General features: G+C 39.6%; 1 long non-coding RNA gene across 1 annotated transcript in view; it reads left to right on the top strand.

The window, feature by feature from the left end:
- The window catches only part of LOC136790458 (uncharacterized), a 28,322-nt gene extending 6,544 nt beyond the window's left edge, over positions 1 to 21,778 (top strand). The window contains exons 2-4 of the long non-coding RNA XR_010830398.1: positions 13,578 to 13,745; positions 14,586 to 14,715; positions 15,945 to 21,778. This is a non-coding gene — a long non-coding RNA (uncharacterized lncRNA). The remainder of the gene's footprint in view (positions 1 to 13,577; positions 13,746 to 14,585; positions 14,716 to 15,944) is intronic.
- Positions 21,779 to 22,701: the final 923 nt, after the last annotated feature.

Below are 22,701 nucleotides of genomic sequence, written 5' to 3'. Positions count from 1 at the left end.
CTGCTTTATTGACAGATGTATTGCCTCAATATCATCTGATGCTGTGGGCCATTGTTGCAACCGTGATCTAGCAGCGTCTAATGCTTTCCTGAGTTCAAGGCATCTCTGAATGCTTTATGTACTCCAGACACACCAGGCAGTATGTAATCCTAGGCAGACTTGAGAATGACAACAGTGAATTAGCAGCAAGCAGCATTCAAGGAGGCAGATTTTTGTTTAAGATGAGATGCAGAAAAATATCCAGGGCTGAAAAGGGAAGATAATTGATTCAGAAGCAAACGTTTCTTAGGGAAACCTTCAGGACTCAAAGAAGCTGGTGAAGACCAGAGAATTTTTTTCCTTTCAGCTTGGTACTTTTGGCATGAAGGTCTTCATGTAAGTGGGGTATCTATAGCATAAACAGGAACTAAATATGAGTATCATCTGGAGAAGAGAGTAAATATTTGCATGCAAATCAAGTCTCCAAGTTGGGGTACAAGTGGGGGAAGGTTCTCTAAGCATTTCATAGTTTCATGCCTCCTTCTATGCTTCTGTAGTTCTCTTTCATACAATCTGTTTCCTTTAACATCCCTGTCAACAGGATAGGAACATGCCTTTGTCCTGAATAAACATACAGGGTAATCGCAAATGTGGAAAGTGAATAGTTGTTTTTTGTAACGGTGGTTGAACATCAATATATTTATATAATAAATCTACTGTAAGAGATAATATCTAATATTTTCTTAGGTTAACCAGTAACTGGCTAGTTTTGCAAAATATTCGTCTGTTCCTTATTATCAAAACTTGGTTTTGATTCATCATTGGCACCAGCTATTTTGCTCAAATGAAAGCAACTTGGCATGTCTTTCTCCTTATGTATTTGAGTCAACAGATGAGAGACAGCAAAATAAGTTAATTGTTAACTTATGTACGTGAACACAGAGGACAAATTCCAAACAGAGCAGAATGAGGCATCTGGGTAAGGTCATCATGCTCCTAGAATCACCCATTAAATTAAGTTTTTAACTTGTTGTTCCACTTTTTTCCCCAAAAGGTTAGCACAGAGATAGTTTCTTTCAATGGGCGCACAGCTTAGTATTCAATTTGTATTAGGAAAATATTGATTTGCAAATTGACCTTTAACAGATCTTTAAAATTAGGATTTTTTTTTTTAATGAGTGTTTCCTGATAGAAAACAAAGTTTACCACACAGCATTCAAGAAGCTGCACGTAATTTGTTTCTCTCTACTTGGAGTGGAACAAAGAATAAATCCCTCCTACCTAGCAGGCAGGGAAAGGCCATGTTACTGTAAGGGTTTGGGCTGGCATGACCTATGCCATGCTTTCTGTGAGAGCTGGAACATACCGCTTTCGAAAAAAACACAAGGTGTTGTCTTTAAAGATCTTTATCAGAAATGGCTTGATATCATGCTGCCTTTTCCTACAACCTCGCCATATCTCTTCAAAGAAAGATTTTCTGTGTTCTGTAGCCTCATGCTTACTCCTCTGTTTCAGTTTTTAGTGACAATTGATAGTGCAGAACTCAGGTGGTCAGAAAATTTAATATGAGGCAAATGTTTGCCTCAGAATTTTAATGGAATTTATATACAACACTACTAAAAAGTAACTCCCTATTTGCCAAAGTTGCATCAGAACATTTGTGTAATTGCAAAGGGATCTGCATAATAGTGGAGGAAGGCTAAGTGACTTTGTTACCAAGGCTGTGCTGCTTTGTTGGTGTCTCAAAAGGGCTGTTGCATGGGGGAAGCCTTGTGCTGACTTGTCATCACCAGCCCTGTCCTGTTCACAGTCCTGCTGTGGCTCTGAAGAGGCCTCCACCAGTCCACCTGGGGACTACACCTTTTACTACAAAGGTCCTTTTGCATGTCTGGCTATTCACTCCATCACTGATGTGTTTGTGCCACATGTAGCTATCCCCTTGTCATCTGGAAAGACAATAACTTCATTTAAGCCATTGCCCATCAGCACCTCATAGCAAAAGTGAGAGATGAGGAACATGGACTGGAGGCAGGCTTTCAGGCTACAGACTTACTTACAGTGTGCCCCCATAGAATCATAGAATCATTAGGGTTGGAAAAGACCTCCAAGATAATATGGTCCAACCATCATCCTACCACCAATGTCACCCACTAAACCGTGTCCCTAAACACCAGGTCCAACCTTTCCTTAAACACCCCTAGGGACAGTGACACCACTACCTCCCTGGGCAACCCATTCCAATGCATGACTACTCTTTCTGAGAAGAGATGTCTCTAATTTCCAACCTAAGCTTTCCAGCCTTTGGTAGCCTGCACAGGTGATGTAGACTTTACTCCCAGCCTGGAGCTAGCCTTGCTGGAACATCGTGCAGGAGGTCATCGGCCCAGCTGCTCACTTCCACGAGGGGAAAGCACATGCCTGACCCAGAATGGTTCAAGACTGAGAACACAAGTATGGATTGCTTGTCCATGGAATATGGACCATATGGCATATAGTCTGCTGGAAGGATGAAATTAGAGAGCAGTTCTTAGGGCTGTATGTATGTGGAAGGAAAAGTAGGGAGAAGAAAGCAGACACTTGTGAACTAGTCTGCCTCTGAGGCACTGTCAGGAAACCAGACATCATCATTAGATATTATTTTTTGCCAGCTTGATTCCCAACCCATGCTTGTTGGCCAGGATGAGATATCTTTTGCACTAGCCAGAGGCAAGAAGGAGGCCTAAAAACATCACCTCCTCTACACACTGGCATTTCTTTGTTTTACTGACCCAGGACCATCTAGATGTTGACCAGGATGGTGCCCAGTGACCAGGGAAAGTACAGACAAAGCAGCCAGGTCACTTCATCCAGGCAACTTTCTGCCTGTTCTTGTGGGAGTGAAGCAGGCTTCTCTTCCGTCTCTTGCTGTGGTTGGAAGTGTAACACCTACTGACAATCCTTCCTGAAGAAAACTGGTGTCCATGTGTGTAGAGCAGGAAGTGGGATTAGGAACCCTTCTCCCTGAGCTGGTGCTGCTGAGTGGCCAGTTTGTAAAGGCAAGGTAGACATGAGGTGCCTTGATGGCTTTCTACTGAAGTTCTCCTGATGCCATCTTAGGCTAAGACAGAGCAAGTGGTCTGTCTTAGTTACTGTTTAATTTAGTTAGGTTACTTAATGTGATGTGGAACTAAACTGTGCAATGGAGAGTCAGACGTGCTCTGCAGCCTTGACCAACATTTTCTGCACACAAGCAGTGCTGTTCCCTGCAGCTGAATCTTTTTATAAGCATGACTTGGAGGTTAAACCACCAACCAGGGCGGCAGTCTTGCTAACAATATTGTCTGTGAAGTGACTCATGAATGGTAAACGCAGAGAACTAAATACTGAGATGAATGTCTAAATGCATAAGTAAAACAGATATAGATAATATTATGAAATAGGAAGTCTGAATGAGTTGTTTTGGTTTAAAACATTAACCTAAAATGAATTATTTCACTGTCCTTCCCAAAACAGGATGGGTGGATATGGAAAGTGGATCCATAAATAGAAATTGCAGAGTTACGTCCTGTGTCAGGCCTGTCTAATACTCCTTATCCTTTGCTTTTCTTCAATTTTTAACTGAGGAGATATAATCTGAGCTGCCTATCATTGAGATGGAGAACTAGACAGACACAAAAAAGAGTCCAAGCATTTGGGAATACAGAAAATAACCAGCTTTAAAATAAGAAAATACAAGCTAGATATTATTATAATAGTAATGAAATAATACATAAATACTCTTAAAATATGCAAAGATAAATTTCACTTGAAGGGCTACTAATAACCCATTCATACGATATTTCCAATGTTTAACACTCCACTGCCAGTGTTTTTCATTGACTGGGTTAGACTGATAGTATTGAAAGACTCACGAGGTGGCAACTGGCCAGTACTAAAATTTCTCTCTCATACTATCTGCACTGGTCTGACAGAGACAATATGTCCTACCTAAGCATTTCCCACAGGAACAAAACAAAAGTATCAGGAAAGAACACAGTTCCCTGAATGAACTATTTGCTCAGCAAAGAATCTCTAAAGTGATTTGAACGGGTTTTGGTTCACTTTAGGCTTTTTCTTAAAACAGGTTTATAGGATTAAATAAGCAAGCCTAGCATGACTGTAAGTACACCTGATTGCCTTGTCTTCAAGAAGGGGATGGGCCTCTCATAAAAAGTCGTTTTAACTCGCTTTTCTACTTTCTCCCTCTACATTTTCAACAAATTATTTTTTCATAGAACAATATACTGAAAAAATCAATTTTCTTTTTTTTTTTTAATGAAAAAAATGAATAAAGGAATTAAGTAAGCTATCCTATACTATACTGAAATTATTAATTATAATTTGTCACCAAAAACTCTGCTGTCGACATTATTCAAAGGCATAAAACTGTAATGAACGGACAAGCAAATATGCTTGTATGTTTGTTTTTCTTAAAGTGCAGAACTCAGATATTTTCAAACATAAATCTAATCCTGCAATCAATTATGCCCAGGTTGATTGTAGTCATCAAAAGGGATTATGAGGTCAGGCTGTAGCGTACTGTAGGCTGACAAAATGTTTCTTACTCTCAAGAACTGAGTCAGAGGGGTCTGACTGTGTTTGGGCCTCGATGAAGATTGATGTGGTGCAATACAGAGTTAAATAATGCTGATAAGTGAAGGCACATATCAGGATGAGGAAAATTTATGCTTGACCCTTTTTTGAGTGTTTTTAACAGAGTTCTGATCTGTGATCCCACTAAATCTCCAGCTTCTTCTTTGTGACCAGGTAGTGGTAGCCAGAACACTGCTCACCCTTTTCTTTTACCTCACTATAATTATTATCCTTTTTATACTAAAATACACTAAAATTGTACCGAGAAACTTCAGTTAATATGGGATGCAAAGAAATCTAGGTATCAGAAAGTATTCTATAGTGTTCCATGATCTAAATAGCTTCTAGCTATTCTTAGATGAAATGTAAGCTATGATTTACCCTTGATTTCCTAAATGGCCTGAGTCATAGCACCTTAGGAAAATCTGTCCCCTAAGGCGATACTACTAGTTCTTAATATGGATATTAAAATCAGTGTATGCTCTTTTCTTCTTTTTTTTTTATCTGTTCTTTTGAGGCTATAATTTAGGAGTTCAAGACATTAAATAGTCCAGCAAATATATGTTAAAAAAAATCAAACATTGTCAAGATAAGTTGTTGTTATTTAACATTACCAAAAAGGCCTGCAAAGCAAGATAAACTGTAGATAGCTAAGTTTTCTCTTTCCCCTTTTTTCTGGCTGTTTTAAAAAAAAAAAATAAAAATTAAAGGAATGGAAAAAGATGCACTCTGGGGGAAGAAGGGGAATATCCTGCAAGCCTAACATTAGTCTAGTAGGGGCCATTTCTATGGACTCCTTTGTAGACACTGGAGAAAGATAAGCTCCTTCAGATGTGATAAAGAACAGCTGTCTTGGGCTTTTGTTCTGAATCACTTCTGGAAGAGATGATCTCTCTCCGTCTGCAGCAGACATGTATCAGCCTCTCTCGAGCCTGAAGTGGCCGATACCCCCGAGCTTGCAGAGTACTGCCCGCGATGATCACACAGCAGCAGCAGACAAGCACCAGTGGCTTCTTCCAGAGGTGTAAGAAAGCACTGGAGATTTTATTTTCTGAATACGACGGGGAAACAGGCAAGTGAATGAGCTGATATATAATACCAAGGGAAAGACCATTCTTGCCTGACAGCAGTGACTGTTCTAGTAGCTCTGCATCCTTGTTCATAAAGCGTGAACTATTAGTGAAAACAGGCTTCCTTCTCTCACAGTCCTCTCACAAGCACCGAGTAAAGCATTTGGTCTTGTATGCAGTTTCCAGTCACTGCATTAATGAAAAGTAGCTGAATTGCTCTCTGACAGGTTCCCGTCACAGAGCCGTTTCAAAAGCTCTGATGAGATGCACAGTTCTTTACCAGTGTTTTTGACTGTAATGCTAATGGGTGACCTATTTTTCCCCCCAAGAATATACACCTGTCCCTTACTGGGGATGAATCCAATAGTCCTGACCATCCTTTGATTTTCACCTTTGCAAGGACTTTTTACTCTGTGATAAGGTAATAGAAAATCCATCATCTGATCTGGTAGTGCTCATGTGCTCTGAAACATTTACACTAGGTACTGGACGCCTGCAGTTATGTGTTTGTTTTTTTTTTTTTTTTTTAACTGATGTAGAAAAGAATAGAGTCAACCCCCTGCTACCTTTGATTTTTCCTTTCCCCTCAAGCCACTGCTTGTTATATTACCCTGGCAAAATAATTTCCCTCTTGTAAAAGCCATCTGCATGAAAGGCACTCCTGTGCAGTGACTCAGTCACAGAAGCATTGTATGCGGGGAAGCTCCCTCCATGTGGATCGTTGCAAAGAACTGAGACAATTTAACACGATCAAAGAGAAAAACTTTCCAACTTAGTCAATTGTGATATTGTTATAGTTTTCCCATTAGTGTGGGGGAAAATATTGATGTGTTGTGACTGATGTTAACACAAGTGTCTTTTCTTTCAAATTACTGGAATTGCAATCAAAGGACTCCCTCTGTCCTTGGGCTTTCTGTAAGGCTACCTTTAAACACACTCTTTTTGCTTGTTCAGGAAGCTGTCATTAAACAGCAATAACCTTTTATTACTGAATTTAGCTGTTTTTGAATGGGTGACCTAGAGATTAAAATTTCAGGCTCTGTTACTAATTAACAGAGTCATTTGAACCCTGATGGATGTATTATTTAGTACCTGGACTTAGATATTTTCTCCTTTCATTTTACAAAGGTGAATTTCACATCTTTTGTGATTTGAAAGCTAACATTTATGGCAGAGTACATTTAGAATGCTTATTCATCACTTCACGGTGATGAGCACTTGTCTTCTTGGCCCTGATTCATCAAAACTTTCAGTCATGCTCTTCTTGTTAAGCACAGCGTTGAGTGTGTTCCTAAAGGCTTTGCTGAGGTAGGGGAAGCCTTTTTCCTTTGAGAAGTGCTATATGGTGTATTTGCATTGAATATGGAAAGGTAAAGTATATATTAGCAAAATACATCTTTGCTTATTTGTAATTATAATGGCTTTATATGAATCACAAAGCATAGTATTTCAGTGGAAGAAGTTATTTTTATAATGCATGGGATATTCAAACAAACCATAAGAAACTGCTAATTGATAAAATATCTGACACTGTTTCACTGGAAACCAGGGAACAACTAAGCAGTTTTGAGTAGAAAACTGGAATTAAGAGCAAATAACCCCATCTGTACTATAACCAGGAAGCTTAGGCATCCAAATTAAGTTAAGGCCTAAGTTATTAGAGAATGCTGTTTGAAGGTTAAAAGTTGATTACTAGAGCTATGCAATTCTTTCTTCTATGTATCTACAGTGACTGAAAGAACCTGAGAGCTAAATCTCTGAGGACTGAATGTAATCCCATGTAAACATTTAATTCACAAAGTTCAGCACAATTACACACCTTAAAAGTATCTTTATTTTACAGAGTAATATTTAGTTGATTTTTATTATTATTATGCATGCAATGCTTGTGAAACAAAGTGTTTAAAATCACAATTTAAAAACAAGACTTAAATTCAGAAAATCTTTAGAAATAAACATTGGGCCTTTTGTGAAGTTCCTTGTCATTGTATTAATGAAAAGTAGCTCTTCATTTCATCCTGGAAGGTACTTATCAGAAAGCAGCTTCGCAGTGCTGGTTCAGAAGCTGGGGTAATGCACCAGGAACAAAACCTAAGGACAGTATCAGCATCAGTTTTTAGACTTGTGACTAATTGGTCAAACAGTTTTTCTCTTCCATTATAGGTTTGTGGGAAGAAAATAGACAGTTTTGGAAAGGCTTTCCATGAGTGTTTTAGTTTAAGAGTCCAACAGCTCGGTCTTCAGTTTAATTTGTGGTTCATTACATTACCACCCTGAATGAATCCTAAGGAAGCTTTTTGTTATCCAAGTATTCTACTAAGACTTAGGTCACAGCTAAAGAAAGCAGTTTAAGTTAGATCTTCTACTCTTAAGACATCTACGATTAGAGGGAGCAAATATTTCTCTGTCAGGTTAAATGTAGTCTGACAATACTGCAGTCTCATACAGGTTAAAAAACTCCTTTGCCTAAGGAATTGTTGTTTATTTTTCCTTGCTATCCTAAATAACTGTGAAACAAGTGGAAAGAGCAAGCCCTGTGCTACCCAGGAGCTCTTCCCAGCTCACTGGTTCAGGCGCATGCTGCAGGGACGAGAGACACACGCTGCACCCCTCTTGGCTGTACTGTAGTTTCCAAGCAAACTGCAGCTCAAACATCAGCATTGTTAGGGAAACGGGACTGGAGCACATAGCAAAGAATCCTGCCATACTATGTAGGTAGAGCCAGGACATACCATGGTATCTTTAAGGTAGTCAGTTACATAACCAAATTAAGATCTGGGAGAAAAACTGTCATGGACAGAAGCAGGAGATCTGAACGCCTTTTATAGCACTGGGGATTGTATGGTCCAAGTGAATAGGATTTGTCATTAAAGTATTTGGGGTTAAGCATAGGAATGAAGAAGGTGTAAGTTTTTTTTTTTTTGTCCTTTTTTATTTTTTCTACAATATTGTGTTCGTGTGTTTCTGCTTTTCAGGGAGGAGTACACAGGCACCTGCATCTTTGATGCCACATCTACCAAGAGGCAGCACCACTAGCAGAGCTATTATCTGTCTTTGACTACGTATCTGTCAGTATATAGAGAGATATAGTTTTAAATACAACCTTGTAGAAAACAGAACTCCTGTCTGAGTCAAGTCATTTTTTAAAAAAATTGGAGTGGGCTCCTGAGAGTTGTTCAGCTGTTGTGTGACAATGTAATTAAGAGTAGAGCATTGTTTAGGGCACATGAGACTGTCTTCATGAATAACTTACACCCATACTCTATAACAACCGACTTTGTGTCAGCATATATAGAATAGCCAGAAAATAAAGTGATGGATGCCTCATTAGCACAGTTTAAAATCAGTGGGCACTTATTTTTTTCACACAGGTTCCTTAATTGGAAAAAAAGATACTTGGCCAGATGGCTAAAAAAGAGATACTTCAAAGGAGCAAAACACCAGGGAAACAAAATGGCATGAGGAGAGAAGAATAAGATGGCACTTGCTGATCAAGAAGCAGTAGCATGGAATTGTCTTCTGCATTTCATACACGTGAAGTATAGGCCTGCTTGGGTATATTTCTAGAAGAGGAATAAGCCAAAGTGATTCTCTGAATATCTCATGGGATTTCATCTTTTTATTAGTCAACATCTTTTATCTGAGACCACAGTTCCAGTCCCAACAATGGACATATATAGATGTATTTTTTATTTTTTTACGTAAGTAAAATCTGCTGCCAGATTAATTTCTCAATCTTTCCAATTTGCTGTAAAAAATCCTAGAGAACAATGGGAGATGGTGGAATGACTTTCTAACCTTTTTTTTTTTTTTTTTTTGAAGGAGACAAATTGGAATATATAACATTAATTAATCAAACATGAGTCAGATTTTACAACGCTCTCTGGATTTTTTATCTACATTTTAACTGAAACTTTGGTACAATTTAAGAGAGATTTTCATTTAGAGCACATTTCTTTCTTGTTACATTGATTACATTGACACTAATGCATGATGGGGCATGAGCTGGAGAGTCTTGCAAGTGCTCACATCCAGTATGGGCATGTTCCATAAGAGCACAGCTGTGTTGCTTATTCCTGAGTCTCAAGGTCTGGATATAAGAAGGTCTTCATAATTGAGACTACCAAGTGATTTACTTTTTAAAATTTTATTTTATTTTATTTTTTCCAGGTTGAAGAGACACGTTTTCTTGCATTGAAAAAGAAAAAAAGTACAAAACAAACAAAAAAAACATTTGCTTTTACCTATATGCCATAAATCTACTTTACAATAAATGCTTTATTTCCAGCAGCAGCAGTGGGAAGAACAGAATCCCCTTTCCTAAATTAAGTTAGCATGTTTTTTTTCTTATAGCCACAGATCAGAAAACAAGGCAGAAAGCCATGCCTTTTTTGCTGTCAGCCCACGTGTCAGCAGCAGCACATGAAGTGAATGTTTTTGTCTGTGTGCTACAGCTTAACTACCCTGTGGTTAGCCTGTGTGCTTGCACGCTGCTGGAAGAAAGGGGAAGGTGTGACAGGAGGAGGTTCCCCTTCACCCGAGTACTCATAGTACCCAGACAGAGGCTGGCACAGCACTATGCCCTCTGCTCCTGCCTTTGTGGCCTCCTCCTCGAAAGGCTGGTGCAGAAGCTGGCTGTGGAAAGCCCGATGTTCTCTGCCAGGATGGCGTTCCCCCTCTGCTCTCACCCCAGCAGGACCCGGGCTGAGAAGAGAAGCTCTCTCCTGTCTGTGTAAAGGGAATTTTTCTGTGTCTTTAGCCCATAGCTGGGTTAGTGACAGGGTAAAAGTGACAAATTAAGTGGATAGTACAGGGAGACTAGTCTTAGCAAGAAACTTCAGAGATCACCTATAATTTTAACTGAGCAAAACACATGCTATTTTATCACTTTCCAGTAATGGCTCAAACTAATCTTAGTTTCTCCCTGGGAGAAGGAGACTTAGATGAAATGATATTTGGGTGGCAGTGCATTTAATAATGTTTAATAGTATATTATTTTTTACGACAAGCATAAAGCTTGTGATTTTTGCTCCTCTACCATAACTAAAATGGCACTCTGAACACTGGAAGCCTACAATTGTGGCACGGTGCTTTTGCCTCTCTCTGCATCCGCAAAACAGTAGTGAGGTGAGGGAAGCAGCCAACTTGAAGTGAAATGACAGCGTACCATCTGACCACTGAGGAAGTCACAGCTAAAATTAGAGGGTAATTCCAAATCTTCCATAATAATACTATGGCCTGCTGATATGTTTCATTGTCCCTTTGTTCCCCCACGTGGATCACCTATACCCCACTGTATTCTGAGTCAGTCCAAGGAGAAGTGTTGGTGATTCAGGACTACAGGTCCCTCTCAGATGACTGTTGTCCCTTTCTGGATTGAAAACAGGATGCAGGATGTCTGCTTGCACACATGTTCCTGACACCTGGGGTCTGTGTGCATATTCCTGACCATGGTCACCTTGGCTTGCAGTGCTCAGCATAAAGTAGCTCAGGTCTGCCTTTTACTGCTTCAAGTTATGGCTGGATCACCGTTTGGCACAGACATAGATGTATGAAAGCGGGATGGGATGTGGGAAAAACCTGCAGCCGAAGGGAGATAAACATGCAGAGAGGAGAAAGCCAAAATATCGCTGTGTTCCCATTGATCTTTGAAGTTGTCCCCAGACATTTTTAGGTTAGAGAACTGACAATTACTTGGCAGATAACCCATGGAGACACCAAACTTGACAGAATTAAGAATTGTTTGTTCCAAGGGTGACATGTCCTTGAACAAGTTTCGGGAAACAGTACATACACAAGTGCCATCCGTAAGCATCATTCATGCATGCCTGCTTGCTCGACTGTCAGAGCACTAAGACAAATATGTTGCTGTGGTCAACGCAGGAGAGCACTGACACTCAATTTACAGCTGAGTTCTTCCATACCATTTTTAAAGCAGAGCGTACTGTTGAATGAGTGTAGTGGTGTGTTGCATAAATGTGTTATTTTTTTTTTCAGATTTCTTCCTCGAGGGTCAAGTAACAGAAGCAACAAGGAGTTTACTGAACCCCTCACCAATCTCTCCAGCTTTTAAACACTGAAAACTTGTTGCAGACAGCATTGTTTAAATAAAGCTGGGATTCTATGGCTTAATTGAGCAAGTTTCCATATCTCTGTCACACTCAGTTTATTCTGTCAGGAAAAAGTTTATGCTAACTCTAAATAAGCCACTTGTCAGAAATGTAATTTTTAAGTTATTTAGAGAGACAATTATTTAGGGAGACTGTATAAACTTTCTTGAATTATGGGCTTGACCACATAAGAAAATACATATGGAACAATTTAGGCTGCACCTGTTATAATGTAATAGCCATTTGCCTAGATACCGTGTGGACTCAGGGGGGATCTTATCAATATGCATAAATACCTGAAGGGAGGGTGCAAAGAAGACAGAACAAGAGACAGTGGGCACAAACAGGAACACAGATTCTGTCTGAGCATCAAGAAGCACTTCCTTACTGCGCAGGTGATGAAGCACTGGAATAGGTTGCCCAGAGAGATAGTGGAGTTTCCCACCTTGGAGATCCTCAAAAGCTTTCTGGACAACCTGCTTTAGGTGTCTCTGCTTGAGCAGGGGGGTTGGAGCAGATGACCTCCAGAGGTTCCCTCCAACCTCAGCCATTCTGTGATTATTCTGTGACGTGCAGCACTATTTTTAGGAAGGAGAACGTTGGAGCAGGCCACTAGGTATCTGCTGCAGGATATCTTCATTCTCTAAATGTATGGAAAATTCTTAGCAACATGTGGCAAGGTTATAGACAGACATTTTGGTGGGGCTCAGTAAGATGCAGGTGAGAAAGAAAAAGGCCGTGGACCTTCATCTGGGTTGGGAATCTCAGAGGAAATTCCTATACCAGGTGTGGATCTCTGGGATTTCCAACAGGGAGTTTTTTTTATCTTTTAATGTTTCCTTTCCTTTTATAAGACATTTCGTACTAGTTCATGAGTATAGTGCAACTTTATTAAAGAAATATTAACAGAAGCATTGCAGGAAGTCCACTTTTTGTGTATGTTCCAGTTCTGTATTTTTAGTCATTCTGGACAATTCTGGGGGCGCAATTCACAAAGTCCTTATGCTGGTGCCCACTGGTGGAAGAGTGCTGGTAGCAGCTTTTTCGTTGTTAGGTGAGGTGCAGCCCGACACAAGTACTCTGTGCGCCATGGTAGATTGGCCAGCAGAGCCCTAAAATTGGGAGGTGCTGAGTCAAGGCTTCCAGTCACAGTGATTTAATGTATCTATCATCAGCAAACACAAGTTTAAACCAACCTGCTGTAAAAAATCCCTGACCAAGGAATTAATGCCAACTTGTTTATTCTTTCTGGTCTCCCTTGAGCACACCAACCTGCAGTAGGCATTAAGATTTTTCAGTTTCTGCCTCTCATGCCAGTGCGTGTGAATTACAGCACTGTAATTTAAAATAACAAACACATAATATGAAGCCTAAAATAATGAGAAATCTAGAACAACTGTACAGTCAGATAGTTTTACAGCCCAGCATTCAAAAGAAGATATAACGCTCTTCAGTCCTGAATTAAAAAGACAGGGATCCTTTGAACTCGTCCAGCCACTGGGCATTCTTCATTACCAACAAAAAATTTTGGATCTTTGCCAAAGAATTAATATCCTTCTTCAGAAGGGATAAAATTAAATGAACACAAAGATCTTAGGTGTTTTGAAGAAAACTATTTCCACATAACCATACAGCAGAATTGATGCTAAGAGAGTGACTAGATCTCATTTGCAAAAACCGAAAATAGTTTTGACTGCATCATGTAAAATTTTGCTGTAGCCAGACCTTTGTTCAATAGAATAATTGTAGTACTGTGTGTAGTGTCTGATTAATTCTGAGAGAATTCACTTTTTCTTTATAATTTCAGAAGAGTGACCAGCCAGCAGTGTTTGTCCGGTCCTTAACAGGATACCAGGAACCGGGAAAAAACAAGCACTTAGAAATCAGAAATCATCCTTAGCATTCCTAATAAGCCTTAACCTTTCCAGTGATGCAGAGGGCAATTATTGCACTTTTTACCCTCCATGAAATGCAGGTAAGTCATAGCACTAAAGAACTTGTATATTTTTCTGCATTTTATTCTTCCAGGTCTGAGCTCTTGATTCACAATACCATCGCCATCAGGCCTGGAGACTGAGGAAAAATGGTGATTAAAACATACCTTTCCTAGGACATACCTTTCCTAGGACAGATTGCCTGGCTTGCGTAACTGATTGATTGTCCAAATTTAGTTCCTGTTATGTTTTTGTGATAATAGCAAGGTAGTGAGAAAAGTGGGGTCTCTGTGTTATGGTGCTGAATGCTGGCTGGGGAGATGTGGGTTTGTTTCTCGGTTCTGCTCCAGATTTTCCTCTGACCTAGTAGTGCTTTACTGCTTTGTCTAAGAAACCTGGAGGGTAAGCAGCCCCTAGCTCATAACTCTTGGCCAGAAAAATTCCTGGCAGTTCTGGATCCTCTGAAAGCTGAGGCCAAACAGAAAATGATGGAGTCGAAGGGACCCACTAAGCTCCTTTAATTCCACTGATCTGGAAAGCAGAAAAAGGTGAATGGTGGAGGAAGAAGGAGGTAATTGGATGTATTTTTTAAATGACAGAAATAATTTTACACCTTCAGTACACTTTCTTTCCTTTCCTGTTGACACATATAGCCCACCTTCTCTCAAATGACTGTCTTGCTTTTTAATTGGCCATTACAAATTGTTCAGCTCTTTTAGGCATTGATCTAAGGAAAACTCTGAGAAGAAATCAACCTGTTTGGTCTGACCTCTTAGTATTTGCAGTGCTATCTATCCATTCCTCCTAATGTATTTGTCATGCTGAATATGTTTTCTTTTCCTTTTACCTTGAAAACTAAATTTAAAAATCTTCTTTGACAGGAAATACAGGTTTATTTGCCAGTATGCACAGAAATCAAGGCATATAACTTCTCTTCCAGTAACAATTTGCTCTATTGTCCAAATGTAGCACATTCCTACCAGCCTTGGCACTGTCTGGGCCCTTGGTGAGGTAGGTCATTACAACATCGTGAGGGGTATTGTGGTTATAAATTGCTGAATTACTTTCATAGATCTTAGTCATGCCAAGAAATGTAGAAACATTTTTTTCCTAAATACACTTTCTCTCAGGATTTCCTTCCTACTGGATATGTTCCTGTTACCTTATGGCCTGATCTGTAGTCTGCTGGGAGTTAGACTCAATACGAGTTTTTCCATTAATTTCATTATTTACTTTGTTTCACTTGGCATTATTGATTCATATTCACTTTAGCTCAGACCCTTAGGCTAAACACTTCTAAAACGTGAAACTCCTTCTGTCAGGAGCACCTCATTTTCAAAAAGAGATAAGATTTCTGAGACCAGAAATATTAATGTGAACCTGAATCAAGGAAAAAAAAATCCATACATTTCTGCTTGTTCTGCACATTTTATACCTTCTAGAAGACATATGAACCCAGACTTTCATTTTTATTTAACCATCCCTTAATTTAATCCCTCCATCCTTCAATAAGTGAAGCACAAAATCTTTCCTCATTTTTTTTCCCCTCCTTGAGCGTTCCATCTCCTGTTTTTCCTCAATCTCTGCAGCAAGCTAATAAACACAGGCATCTGCTGCTCCAGGAAATATTTTGCGGTTTCCTACTATCTGCAGGTGGCTGCACTTGGCTGCATCTCCCAGTTCTATTACTTCCATGTTTCTCTGATGGAAAGATATAGCACCAACAGTATGTAGAAGTAGTATGGTTTGTCAGGAGAAATACCTGTTTGGGAATTCACGCTTCCTCTGAACATAGTTCCCTGGATCTTTTCCCTCCCATGAAATATTTTGTGATTTCTCTTTTATTTCCTTGTTTATATGGAGAGGAAAACAGGAGCTTTTCAGTGTTAATTTTGTTTATTTATTCATTTGGAGTGAAGGCAGTAGCAGTGAGTAGTAGCTGAGTATCTGGGACATTCACACTGCATACAGAAAGCCCTAAGAATCTGCTTTAGCATGGGGCCAAGACCCATTCTTCCGACATCTGAGTACAGAACCACTTGGCCACTCTGGAGTACAGCCCTCTGCTAGATAACAAACAAACAAAGAAACAAAGAAACTGCAGCGATAAAAAAAAAAAAAAATCAACTCCCCCCCCTGCTCCATGCCTACACTGGGGAGAACTTTCTTGATATGTGACTACCACAATTATGCTGTTTTAATTAATTGAGATTTTATGCTTTATTTTCTACCCCAATTAGGTCTATGCCTGAATTTGGTTTCTGCCTCCAGCACTGGTTTGTCCCGTTCCCTTTGGGCTGTTATTCGACACACTTCTGTCTCTGCTGCTCAGCTGCCTATAAAACAAGGATGAGACATCCTAGGTTTCCCTGGGATGCTTTCCAATGATTGTAATAACTGAGTTTTGATGCTGACATGTAAATAGATGGAAGAATGCTAAATATTACTCAAATGAAGAATAATATTCATATAGGTACACCAAGAGGTTCTGGGCTGAATGGAACTCCATTTAAATAAGCATGTATTATTACTTTTCATTGCTTTGCTTTCTATAGTGCAATAAAAATGGTTTTGCCTCTCTTGTGACAGTGAATACAAAGAACAATGTCACATATGTTAAAATACATCATATATCATACAGATAGAGTTAGATAAATTCATATATGTGTTTGTGTGTATGTTAAACTTGCTTGATATGCAAGCTTGCATACTATGGTTGCTTGCAAGGTTGTGTTCAGTAGCTGCTTTTTCACAAAAAATGCAATGAGTTATTTTAGACTATGAGAAAAGAATCATTTACTGTCATTTGGGCTTATTTCCCAGATGGCATAATGTGAAGCTGTTACCAGGTAAAGTCTTAATATTCTTGCAGCAGTTTATAACTCTTAGGTATTAAGATATTTTTTTTTCACATTTTGTTTGCAATGCACCTTATAGATATTCTCGTTATTTATTAACAGTTATGAATCTACTTGTGACTTTACAGTGTAATTCTAAGACAGGATTGTACCAAAAGTAAAATAGAACAAACTGTGTAAATTACGATGCATCTGTATAAAACTGTATGAACATTAGATATTCCTCTGTTCAGGGGGTTTTGTTGCATGTGGAGATTTTACACTGTACATTGTTCTACAAGCAGAGAGAAAGCTAAGGAAGTTCCTGACTGCTGTGTGAAGCTTTTACAGATGAACCATTAATACATTCTTTTTGCAGTTCAAGTTGCTGAGAGAGAAAATAACTTTGTTTCAGGAGTCTGTGCGTCATCTGTTGCATTACACCTAACAAGGGTGGCCAGATCCCCAGGTGACATTGTGAACACCTTCCTTCTGATACTGCACCATTAGAGTTGGCAGTTTTGCCTTTGATAAAGCATAGGCATGGAGATCGAGGTAAATGCCGACTGTGCTCCGCTGATCTGCTGGCCAGTTTGGGCACACTGGTGCATACTGTGTCTTCAACAAGTTGCTCCAGTGGGGTTGATCCCGGAGGTACCAAGAATTACAGTGTTTGGTTCTGCTTGGCAGGACAAAGGTGGCCAAGGGTTTGGATTACAAATTACATAAAAATTCCATAATCAAATAAGCTAAACTTTTGGTTTTCTTCTGATCATCTGACAGTCTGTATGCCCTTTTCATACTGTGTTTTCTTTTTGTGCTGTCTTTTTTTTTATTATTATTTTTTTTCTGACGCACTCCTAACCTCTTTCAACACCCACTTTGGCTTCTCAAATACTTATGGAAGAAGAAGGTAATAAATACAACAAGTCTCTTTAGCATTAGAAAGTTGTGAAACTCATGTTCTCATGGGGAATTGTACACTATAACTCGTAAACTCGTATAGCTGTGGTTAGCTCAGGTAGTTAGGAGTTTACATTGTTCCCATTAAAAGTACAAAGTATGTCTTTAACACCTCCAATGATTTTAATGGAGGCAGCTTCAAAACTTAATAAAATACTGTATCATTTCAAAATGTGAGAGTATCTGGTTCTGATTATGAAAGGTTAATAACATTTTAAATTGGAACTACAAAATATTAATCATGCTTCCTTCTTAAGTCAAATGCACGTTATGTCTGTTTCTATGGTGATGATAATACACTTGGAACTGTAAAAAACTCAAATGGACTGGATCCTACTGTGTGTGGAGCGATTCCTGGAAGAATTGAGGGTCCACAGCTCCCAGCAGTGATTGAGAGGAGCATGTCAAAGGAAAACCACTGTATTTCGCACAAGCAGGTCCTGTAACTTTTGCCAATTAGGAGCAGAGTCTTTCATACTGTACCACATAATCCTATTGAAGGCAACCAGATGTGACTCCAGCAAGTGGCAGCACCAAACATAATACGTCAGGTCCTGTGATGTTCAACAGAGTCTCAGCTCCTACTGAAGTTTGCATGGGTAGTTCTTGTCAGCTTAGACCCTTACCTGTAAGGCACCAAATTGCTATTCAAAGCACTACTAAATGATTCCCACAAAATAATTCCAGCGCCTGGGGCAGAGAAGTGAAAATGAACAGGACAGGAAATATGGCTAATGTGCCATTTGAGAAGTCAAAGAGGAGAATTTGATTTTATTTCTATTTTCAAACAACTGCTAAGTGAAGTGAAGGTATTTCACAAATTTGTTCTCTATGCCATTCCCTCCCTTCTCCCCATACTTCCAACTATCTCTAAGAACTTGTTTTCAACCAAGTATAGACAAAATCAAGTTTTAAAAGAACAAATAGGAAATAATATTTCTTATTAGTATAATTTGTATTTGTCATATTTTTGAGAAATCATTGTTATATATGTCTTTCAGTCATAAATGGGCCAAAGGTCAAATTTAATGAAAACTGAACTTTGATTTATTTAAGAAAATGCTGCATAGAAAATTATTCATCTTAGATTTTAATCCTTTTTTGGTTGGAGGGTTCTTCTGATTCCCCCTGAGAGAAGCCTTACACCCCATACTCCAAACTAGTATGAATGTGAGTTAGGGTTTTTAAGGTCAAAGATGAGACATCTTACATAAATCCATTGATGGGATAGAATTGAATACGTAGCATGAGGTGGAGTTTTGGAAAAGCCACATTTCTCTCCTGTGCCTCTGCTATTGGGTGAAAGTAGTCAGAAGTGTCACTGTTATTCACAAGAGTAGGTTAAGCCTAAGTCACCAAAACTTGTGAAAATCACTGGAAATATTGAGATAGCATATTTCCTATCAAAAGTCTCAACCTTTATTTGCTGCTTTAAAAGCTGGCATAAAAATACATATGTAAAGAATTGTGAAGGTTGGACAGGCTTTTTTTCTTAAGCAGGCATTTACCATTTTAGGAGAAAGCAGAGCTGGCATTTAAAAGCCTTAAAGCAGAGTATTTATCACAGGCAGTGAAACAAAAGCCTGCTGAATTCTAAATTACAAACCTGGTCAGAAATCGACTATCTGACTGTGCCTTTTAACTCTCCTTAAAGACATACAGCATGCCTTTGTGACTATCAGTGTCTTAGAGAAAAAAAAAAAGGCATAGACAACTCTGCAAGATTCTTGGATAAGAGAAACAAATACACAGTTAAAACCTTTTAAATGTGGGAACTTTGCTAGCTGGGAACCTGTGTCACCTCTACTACCCAGTTGTGCAGAACTACTCAGCGTTGTTTTTGTAATTGGTTTAAACCTACCGTTTCCTAATGGAAAGATGGAAAGATTCGGAAAGAGAACCTGCAATTCCACATTTTGTTTGGAGACAAAGCTTGCGCACCAGCGGTGCCCGCAGTAATTGAGCTATGGCATTATTCTGCCAAGTGACAGGTAAGGGAGACAGCAGCATACCAATTTGCCTGGTTTTTACAAGCCTCTAAACTCCACATGTAATTAAAGAGACTTTTCATATTTAATAGTATTTATCTTGTGTGTCAGATAACACTTGTTAAAAGTCGTCAGCTTTTCATTACCAAGATCATTAATACTATTGGTGATACCGTGACTTGAATAGCTCTTCACTTGTTTGTCACAGCTGCAAATTGACTTTCTAATGACTGATTCACTTGTAAATTTGCCTTTTCAAGAACAAACCTAGAAGTATCAGACCTGTTGCTTACCTCAAATTTTTTTACTGACATTTACTTTCAATGTAAAGTGATGTTAAGGTAGTGATTTTAGCGGGAAGCACTCTTCTGGAAGGTCATCTTTGCAAATAGGTAACATGCTGCTGATAGAGCAGTGGTTTTGTGCATCCAAATTTTGCTGATTTTGCCATCTGTTCCCCCTGCTGTGATAGGACACCTGGCAAAAAGAATAGATCCTGTGTTTTTTTTTCCTGCATGTGCACACTTTGGCCTGTTAACCTTTGCATTGCTACTGCTGTGCATTACAGAAAGCACAAAATTGTGCTGGGCCGGCAGGCAGGAAACCCGTCTGCTCTGTGCTTTCACTTTGTTTTGCAGACTGTGCCAATAAGTTACTGGGAGGCATCAAAGTGCATAGCACTGCTTTTTCAGAGCACAAGGGCAGCTTAAGGAGGTTTCCTTTTTTTTTTTTTTTTTTTTTTACAACTTCGTACAAGAAAAGACCTCCGTATGAATTTGCTCTTATGCAAGACTTTAGACGGACATGCAGTCTTAGATCTTAAGGCCAACAGTAAGCCAGTAGGTCATTTAGTCTTGCTTCTAATGAAAATAACTTCCAGGAGACATCCAGGAATGAAGAACACAGTGCTTTCATTTTTGGTTTCTTGCAATTACTCAGTGCCTTACTGCTGTTTATTTTTTTTTGCTGGTGTAAATATTGCTGTACAGTTACTTGGCTTGAGAGACCACCTGTGCATTGAGAGACTGATGCTGTCACCATGCTCATGTATGCAAAGTAAGTGTAATATGGCTCAAAGAAATACTTTGACTTGCAGGCTTGCTTCATCAGAATTCTTATATTGCTTCTACTTTCTTAGACTGCAAATTTCTTGTGATTGGCCTGTCTAGGCTTCATCTGACAAATCAAAATAAACAGGAAATTAAGAACCCACATTATGATACAAGATGTTAAAAATGTGTTTGCAGTGAATGCCCAGGTTGGGCAGTGCAGACAGAGGAATTGCTACCTAAGTCTTGACATGAAGAATTAAGCGTTACGAAGAGCCTCTGGCTGCTATGGATAAGCCATTATATTGTAGTTGCAAAGAGTGCACCATCAGATTAGGTGATGCTAAATGGCAGTTTAATGACAGTAGCAACCCAGATCTAATTTTTTGTTGTGTTGTTAGTAGGCACAAGGTTATATACTAGTAGAAAACTACATTTGAGGTTGGAGGGTCAAATCAGAAAAAGCAGAAGTGTAGCAGTACTGTAGTCAGAAAGCAATTGTTAGAGGCAAAATAATTCAGCATGGTTGCTCAGCTGATTTCCTTGGTGAGAGTGTGAACTGGAGCTGAAACTTCCTGGAGGTGTCCTTGCTCAAGGTGAGAGCCAACCCAGAGAGATTAGCCAGGCTTGCAGCTGAATCCAGCGCAGTGCAAAACGCGACAGTCCTGACCCAATAAAACTGTCAAGCCAGACTTAATTTTATGGACCATGGTAGTCCTCTGCTTGAGTGGCAGGGGCTGTGAACTTTGACTGCTTCAGTGTTTGCTTTTGTGGTTGCTCTCATCACTTTCATCTTGCACGGGGGTTCTAGGAAGGGGGGAGACCAAGGGAACCTTGCCCCTAGCATACCAAGGGCAAGTCAGTTTGGTGGAAAGCCCTTGGGGAACAAAGTCTGTTACTTAGTTTGCTCACCAAGAGGGCTGGAGGTTTGGATTATGCAGTTTTAATCTTAGTAGTAAAGAAGAAATTCCTTCTCTCTTAGTTGCCAAGACATAATCTAACTCATTCATCAAGACCTTTTCCATTCAAAGGACTTTGCAAAGTCAGACAAGCACCATTTGGACATCAATTGCATTGGATGATCAGGTAAACTGTGATCTTGCAGTGTTGCTTAATTGTCTTATTTGTTTTTGGTTGTATTTAAACCAGTCTCTGTAGTGAGTTCAGGTAGACTTCATGTTTCTCTGCATGCACTCACTACTTGATGATAAAATGAGATATTAAGGGAGTTCCACGAAGATCTGCATGTAGGTAAGGTTTTATTTATATAGTTAGATGAAACTACAGGAATCCCTGGAGGGTATAAAAGCTTGAGAGTAAGGTGTGAGTACGAAAAAGGACGGTTGTTGTGGTTTAACCCGGCCGGCAGCCAAGCACCACACAGCCGTTCGCTCACCCTCCCCCCTCCCTCTCTGGGATGGGGGAGAGAATCAGGAAAATGAAGCCTGTGGGTTGAGATAAAGACAGCTTATTAGGACAGAAAAGAAAATAATAATAATAATGATAACAGTACTACTACTAATAATGTGTACGAAACAAGTGATGCACAATGCAATTGCTCGCCACCCGCTGACTGATGCCCATCCCATCCCTGAGCAGCCAGTCCCCCCACTCCGGCCAGCTACCCCATATTGATTGCTCAGCATGACTTCGTATGGTATGAGATACCCCTTTGGCCAGTTTGGGTCAGCTGTCCTGGGTCTGTCCCCTCCCAGCTCCTGCTGCACCCCCAGCCTGCTCGCTGGCAGGACAGAGCGAGAAGCTGAAAAGTCCTTGGCCTGGTGTAAACACTGCTCTGCAACAATTAAAACACCGGCGTGGTATCAACATTATTCTCATCCTAAATCCCAAACACAGCACCCTACCAGCTACTAGGAGGAAAATTAACTCTATTCTAGCTGAAACCAGGACAACTGTGCAATCCAGAGTGAACTGATAGACCTCTCCTGTGGCAGGACTGAGTGTTCAGTGCAGGGAAATGGAGGTGCATTGGTGGGTTTTCAGTCAAGGGACATCTTGTGTGGGAAGGTTATCTGCTTTGTCACATTGAGTTACTAGTCACTGAGGTAATTGCCCCTCAGAAAATGATAAATCAATATGGAAACCATGGCCTGTGCAGTGGGAGCAGCAAATGTTTCCTTTTACAGGCAGCAATTACTC

Source organism: Anser cygnoides, chromosome 3, assembly GCF_040182565.1.
Source record: "Anser cygnoides isolate HZ-2024a breed goose chromosome 3, Taihu_goose_T2T_genome, whole genome shotgun sequence".
Lineage (NCBI taxonomy): Eukaryota > Metazoa > Chordata > Aves > Anseriformes > Anatidae > Anser > Anser cygnoides.
Note: the sequence above shows the minus strand (reverse complement) of the source record. Positions and strands in the feature narration are given on the sequence as shown.